Below are 7,908 nucleotides of genomic sequence, written 5' to 3' on the forward strand. Positions count from 1 at the left end.
TTCTGGTGCTCAGCCCTCGCCCCCGAGCACCGCTCTCCGCAGAGCTGCCCACCTTTCAGGTGCGGGGAAAGCTGTCCCCACCGCGCTGCCCCCGGGAAAGGCAGCCCCGTAGCCCGGTCCTCAACTCCTGCATTACTAGGACAGCAGGTTGTAGCTGCAGACCGTGCCTGTGATGGTGCTCGGGGAGGGCCACCTCATTGCCAGGCGGGCAGGGCACAGCCCTGGCTGCACCGCGGCGGCCCGGAGCCCTAACCCCCACAGTTCCCCGAGTTGGGCACTCGCGGCCACCGAGTCAGAACTGCACCCTCCCTTTCTGGGCTCATACACGGGAAACCGAGCTCCCTATAGCCTGCAGCTATAGCCAAGCCTGCTTCGCACCAACAATCAGAGCGTAGAGTTCAGCTGTGAGAAGTCTAAATGACGACTGCCGTAAGTAGTAAACGGGGCACGATCTCTGCTCTGAGGCCCGCTGAATCATGCTCAGATAACCCCAACAGACATACCACACCCACAATGGGGGGAGCGAAACTGCTGCTAGTCTGATTAAAAAATACATAAATCATTGAAGCCCCTACATTACACTGGTAACAAAAGCAAGATACTGTTAAAAAACGCAAAGAACATCTTTGGTCAGATCACCTTAAATGCTGTTTTATGACAGCAGCGTAGTGATCACTCTCAAGAACTTTAGAAAAAAACTAAGTGTTCCCCATTCCAAAAGCATACAGTTATCCTGTAATTTGTGGAGTTTCCCCCACAGATGCATACCTTTAGCTAGTCCTTTTAAGAGTATGATGTCATGGAGAAAGGTTTTGATTCTCCTACTTTAAAAAAACCCAACCAAACAAAAAAACACCACCACAAAACCAAAACCAACTGAACCCTGGGTATCTCACTTCAACCAGTGTCACTAACAGTTAAACAGATAATCTCCCCCTGCTTTTCAGGTTTCTTAGAAAAAAAATAATCACTGGCAACTTGGAAAGGTGATTCACAGATCAGAAACAGTGTCTTAAAAGTAACAGCCATTCTGCATTGCAGTATTCACTAGGGGCTTTAAAGACGGATAAGCAAATGAGCAAAAGCCAGACAACCACTTTGCCTACTATGGGATTGCACAATCCCTCAGGGATAGTTTTTTTTAACCCCTATCTCTTCTCAAGCATTCTTAAAGCAAAAACTGGAAAGTGTAACCACAAGACTCTCAGCTAAAAAAAGTGCTTCACATATGTAATATATTGCCAACATGCAATATATATGTTGTGTTCTTGCACAAAATCTGCTGAGTAGCATGCTGCTGAATTATTTCCATTTCCTTAGAAAACTGCTCTCTTTTTAATAACCCCATACATCTTCAAACTTGAAGTAGCTGATATACCAGTGATAATTTTGGCTAACTAGATTTTCACATGAACAATTTGGAAAAAGCTTTGAAGTGAACCATTATCATCACAGCCACATGATCTGCAGCATAGAAGAGACTTCCCAGCAACTCTACAGCTTCAGAAATATTCTAATACCCAACTTAATAATAAATTATTCAATTTCAGAGTCATACATGCACCTCAGTTAAAATAGACAACCTTTTCAAACTTACATAAGCTTCAGAGACTGCTGAAGTGATTTCAAAAGAAAAAAAAGACTGACAACAGGGAAAAGAGCGAGCAACCATATTCAGATTCATGAAGATACATAGTACTCGAACATATGATGAATTCCTTCAATTGCTTTGTGCTTATCTAGGTCAATTGACATCAAAGGCACTTGTACCACCAGCTGGGACTCTTCAGTAGTATGAACAGTAGACCACACATTAACACTTTTAGCAGAAGTACTAACCATCCTCTAATACCAAGCCCTGGTGATCATGCCCATGGAAATATGATATACCCTTCATACCTTTAAGAAAAAACTCTGCAAAATCAATTAATCAAAGAAGGCCACAGTCAGACTATGGAAATAGGAAAGGCTTCTGTTATCTGCCAAACAGGGAAAGGAAATTCATCCATTCAGAGAACAGCAGCCAATGCCTCAATCACTTCTGAAAACAAAAAATAAGCATCTAAATCATAGGGGTTCTGAATATTTACCTGAAGCTTGGAAGGTTTGTACAGCACCACTGCTCCTGTACACTACGTTAAAGTAACTACTGTTAGCATTATGCTGGATAAAAGACTGGGACAAGGACTGTACTCACCACAAGCCCAGTGTCTGCAAGGCAGGCACATATTGTTCACTGGAAGACACACCCGCAAGTAGTCTGCAAGTAAGGCAGTGCCAAGAAAGTTTTCAATTTGTTTGCACATTGCTTAGTCCCCACATTCCCTTAAAGTATCAGCAGAGAAGGTCAATAACTGGCAACCACTTCAGCTGCAATTACCTCTTTGTGATCTCTGTCTTCCTGCATGCTTACCACAAAAATCAGAGAGGAAACACTTTTATTGACTGGCACTCCCCAGAGTCCAGTGGATGGAAATCCAAACATAATTGTACTTACTTCTTATTCTTCTGACAGCTCACTGTGACCATGATTCACCCTAAACTCTATGGACATGCTGTTAATCCATTTATTCCATCCTCTCAGACTCAATGACATTACCACTGCTAACTTTCACATTGTTTTCTTACTGCTTTATATTAATTTTATCTTCACACACACCCCCTTTCAATTCAACATAGCAATGTCTTCCACCTCACCAAAACCTTTGATTTTTTGTCATTACCTTCTTTTTATGTTACACTACTGGAAGTTTGATGTGCTTTAACTTCATCCCAACACAAACTTTATCTTTGCAATAACATTAGTGCACATCAGGTCACTCCAGCTCCCCAGAGATTTTCCTCTCACTTCTGCCTCTGACAGTTTGGCTCTTTCACCTACACAGATCTTACTCCACCTCTTTCAGGATGCTGTCTACAAAGAATCAACACTGCATTAACACTGGAATTACGAAGACTAGAATTCTGTCAATATGTATGGCTCACTTAAACTTCTTTCTTCAAGACAAAAGAAAAAAAAATGGAGGGAGAATCACAACAAAGGACCTTCTGGTTTAGGTGTGGCTGAGTCCCTGCGTAGTGTGATTTCCCCGACTCTGTTATGTTGCAAGAGGGTAACAGAAATTCCATTCAGATTAACATATGTGATCAAGCAGACCTCTGGGTACTATTTTTGCACCTTGATTATTTGGTCTAATTTGGAAATTACCATGATACAAATACACATAGATTTGTTACTAGTAATTACAGTAATCACAGGTTACTGAGAAAGTTAAGCATAACTTAGAAGTTATGCTAGCTGGGTTCCCAGGGTAACAACTTGGCAAGTTATTGTATCTACAGCTACAGAAAAAAGGAGGAAGGACTCCCTAATGCACACCTAGACCACACTAGTAAAACTGTAAACACTCCAAATGCTTAACTTGTTTTGCAGTTGTTTTGTTTGGGTTTTTTGAGCAGGGAGTTGGGGCACAGGGAAATGCAACAGGGGTTTTTTAACATCCATAGTGATTTACTCTAAATCTTACAGAACTGTAATCCCAATGTGTGCTTTTGAAAACAATGACTGAATACCAGAATACCAATGTCATCTTTTATCTAATAAATACCAGAGAACCAGACATCTTGTTAGGTGCTCCACCTAACAACCTAAGCCCTCGGATCAATTCTATTCTGTGTAATCTCATTCCTACATTACATGCACATTCCTGCACAAATGTTATTCTCTACTCAGAATTTCATTTACATTAACCCCTTTTAAAGAGCTAGACTTATCTCTGGAATAATCTTGTGTGCTAGCCAGGCCTCTAGTATTTTGTTATGTATTTTACAAATGAAACCTTAAAATAGGTAATGTAGGAGGCATTTGCTGGTTCAGTTGGAGTACAGAGAGGTAGTATACTTATTAATAGGACATCCAACTTAAGAACTTGACACCTAGACTGTATATCTTACAGTGAGATTGCTTTATTACTAGATTTGTCTTCAGCTGCTTCTCAACTCTGTATTTGCAAATTAATTTCTGTATGCTCTTCAGTATCCCTTCTCTACCACTTTCACATATCAGAACATAACTCTTGTTCAGACTTCAATTTATTTTCAAATGTTTTTCTCATCACCAGTGTAATAACATCATCCTCATCTTTTCATTTCACAATCTCAGTGGATTCTTTTACTCTAAGCCTATAGGCATAAGGAGTGGATTCTTTGCCTCCACAAAGAGCCAGATGTCTGGGTAACTTGGGATCTAAAACAATACAAAGGAGTAAATAACCAAAATATTAGCTAATACTATAGTTACAAGACTCAGTTGTGGGAAAAACACACAAACCCCAAATCTCCTGTAATTATGCATAAAGGCTAGTTACAAAGAAAGCTGTTTCAGGGCATATATAGAGCCTAATTAAAGTCACTATCAATTGCCGAAAGCTGTCAAGTTTGAGTCACCATGGTGGAATCCCACTGTACCAGCTGTTTACTGTTAACAGAAAACAACATGGAATCATCTACGCTTTGTCAAGACACTCAGAAGGAACCAAGATCCTGCTGGCACAGGTAACAATATGGGCCAGCAGCTTCAAAGGTGCAGCAGGCCTCATGACAGTCCAGGCTGCTGCATTGTCTTTCCTTCTGTTTGGCATGTTAAACAGAGTAAGTCAGAGAGGTGTATGTATTCAAGTGGCACAGAAACTCACTGTGGAATATGCATCATGAACAAATGATGTATCAGCAATTCAGATGCACATGTACCTAAGCACAAAGATTTAACTTCTCTGACATCAAGAGTATTAACAGTGTCTGCAGCCCAATTTGATTTCTAAGCTGGAACATGAATCACTAGCACTTTGGTTTTTCAGCGTGCCTCACAGAAGTAATTATCTAGCTACGGCTTGGAGATGTTGCCTAGATACATACATAAACATAAATGAAACACAGTTGCCAAATCCCATCTACTGGCTTTGGCAGCATGAATAAACTGGGCCTCCTACCCTGAATGGAACAGTCACAGGATATACCAACAGTCACTACGTGTGTTAACTGTGCTTCACTGAATTTCCTCAGCCTCTCAGGGACTTCCTGATGCTTTGCTTGATAGCCAACTGCCTCTTTATCCCAAGATCATGCAATCTGAGTCAAAACAAGGGCTGTAAAGCATAGTCAGACATTAAAGATGGTAATTTTACTTTCTGTTCTCAGGTTATGGTAACTATCTTCAAGCACAGTTTAACCTACTTAAAAGTCAGAGAGCTGCAATTTCATCTGAGCCCAGCTACACTCTCCTTGGTTTTATATACACTTAACAGATTAAAAAGCCACATCTCAACGCAACGCTACTATGATGAGTTCAGCTTTGTCAGCACAACATTGCTAGCATAAGCAGACTACCAACATCTATTACAGCATCAAGAGAGATTTTGAACCTATTAAAGATGAGAAGGTGCTTGAAATGATCACAGCTGCCAGGTCTACAATAATGTTCCCCAGACTGCAACCATGCTAGAAAACACTGTAGGAAATACTAACAGTGCATGCCCCTGACATCATCCAGAACTGACCAACATGAATAATCACTTCAGAGCTTGGGCTGTCTTGCCAAAAGACAGAAACAGCTATGAAAGATGGAATCTGCCAGAAGTCCTCAGGGAAATTTTCCTAGGAATAGTGTCAAAAGGCTTCATCTATCCTGCTTCATTGTTTCCCACTATTATGTGCTTTTTCCACTTTAATGACTCCGAACACAAACAGTCCCATGGTTTTGGATTAATTGCCTGGCCTCTGCCAAGGAACAGGGGAGGCTGTCACACCTTATTTATGTCCCTGAGAATCCTGGGGAATAATTCTGGAAGTTTGAATGAATCTAATGAAGCACCATCTAAACTTACTGTAAAAATCCTTGAAGAACAGGTTCCTATGGCAAATCTGCAAGCTGCAAAACGTCGAGTCTCCTCTTCATTCAACATCATGTCACTTCTGAAAGGGCCCATCAGAATTAATTTAAAAATAAAGTTCACTGACAGAAATCAGCATTCTAGTACTACAGGTATCAGGAACGCTTCAAAACCTGTATAACTTCAATGAAAAGCAAGGATTCTATGAAATGGCAGGAAAATCTGTGACTCTGCTTTAAAACATATAATCCTTGTTTTAGCAAAAACTAACATAAACCACAATTTTAAGTTCTGAATGATCTGAAGTTAATTACCTAATTAGGCTCAGCTAAAGTACTAGCTGGGGAACAAATGATGCCTTGCCACAGAAAAGAATGTCACAAATTCGTGATTAAATACAACTGTCTACACTGATGTATTTTTTTTTCCTTTCAAGTGTCATCTTATAGCTTTAAATAAAATGTAAGGCAAAGTACTTGACTTCAAAAAAAAAAATGCTGTTGATTGAGTGAAAGGGAATGGCTGTCATGAAGAGATTTGTTTCTGCCAGGCAAGCTAAGACTTGCTTTTCCAGGTCAGAAGCATAGTTTGAATTCTAAAAGCAGAGCTCTCTTCCTTTAGTGAATCAGAAAAATACATTAAAAGCAGCTGATTTAGCACGAAGCAGTGCTTTCATTACTGTTTGAAATAACCCTTCAGTAAACACATCTACTTGAGGTAAATAACTTTCATTGCTGTGTCCTGCATGGTAGCAGCTAGTGCTCACAAACCCTTTAAACTTTAAGAAAACAGAACAAAAGTCCGTAGTGATAAGTCCAACCACAAATAATTATAAAACAGATCCTCAACACTAAGGTTTATTTTTTTAATGCTACTACTGTTAAAGAAGTCATTAACACAATAATGAGCAGCCATCACAGTGTGCAGAGAATAACTTGAGTTCAAAACAGGAAAGGAGTAGAAAGCTAGCTGATTGCTCAACATGAACAGAGAGAGAGTGACAGACAGCTGCCATCCCTCCTGCAGAGACCAAGGCTGCTCTAAAGCAAGCCTTCTGAAGGTTTTGCCAGTACAGAAAGTTACAGCTCAAAACTGAAACCAATCCGAAGGTACGTACAATCTGTACAACATTTTACCTTCTCAGTTTGTCTGTTTGGGCTGGTAGAAAACATTTAAATGGAAAAGAATGCATTTCTCTGATAAGTATGTTGGAATGTGAAATATCTTCACTGGAGAAGGCAGGAAACAAACTTAATTACTTACATGCTTGCATGCAAAAAATTAATACTGCTTATTAATAAAAAAACTAGAACAGGCTTCAGTGACAGCTCTATTGACCCACAAGCTGCTTTTCCTCCAGAGATGACAGTGTCAGTACAAAAAAGTCTCTTCAGGTTTCACCTAAATGTGCTGCTTTGGGATTAAACAAGTCAGTCTCATCAATCTAACTGTGTGTTCTGCTTAGGTTAGCCACAAAGAAGCCAAAGAATTTCAGCTGAGAACAGTTGTTAATTTGGAAGTGGCTGCAAAATCTGTACAAAATAGCATGTGCAGCTATGCAGTATTTACAACTCCTTTTTATCTTACGGCTCTTGCTATTAGAATATCCAGAGGGTTGCATGAGACTACTGTTCTCTTGTCAATTGAAGGTACAGATCTGCACCACTGCAGTACTGGGTGTGTTAACTATTTGGTTCAGGAATAAATATGTTTTGACTGCTGAGGGAGCTTTTAACATGGCTACATGACCCACAGTGCAGAAGCAGTGCAGCTCTGACAGCTACGTTCTTCCCTTCTTTTTAAAGCGCAAACTTAACCAGCCTATTAAATGATTTGCTGAGGTGCTACATCTGCCAGGTAGATGGTCTTACAAGTCATGTGTTTCAGAGGGAAATTTTTTTGCATTCTTCCTGGGTTTATTTTTATTTTGAACTGCTTGTGCAAAGGTTTGGTAGGCAGAGTTTTTATATGTAGTGAAATGTCAACTGCAGTGGGCCTGGCACAGGATAGCACTCATGTT

The sequence above is a fragment of the Melanerpes formicivorus genome, unplaced genomic scaffold, assembly GCF_026170545.1.
Source record: "Melanerpes formicivorus ecotype bairdi unplaced genomic scaffold, bMelFor1.0.p_v2 SCAF_10, whole genome shotgun sequence".
In the NCBI taxonomy this organism is placed as follows: domain Eukaryota; kingdom Metazoa; phylum Chordata; class Aves; order Piciformes; family Picidae; genus Melanerpes; species Melanerpes formicivorus.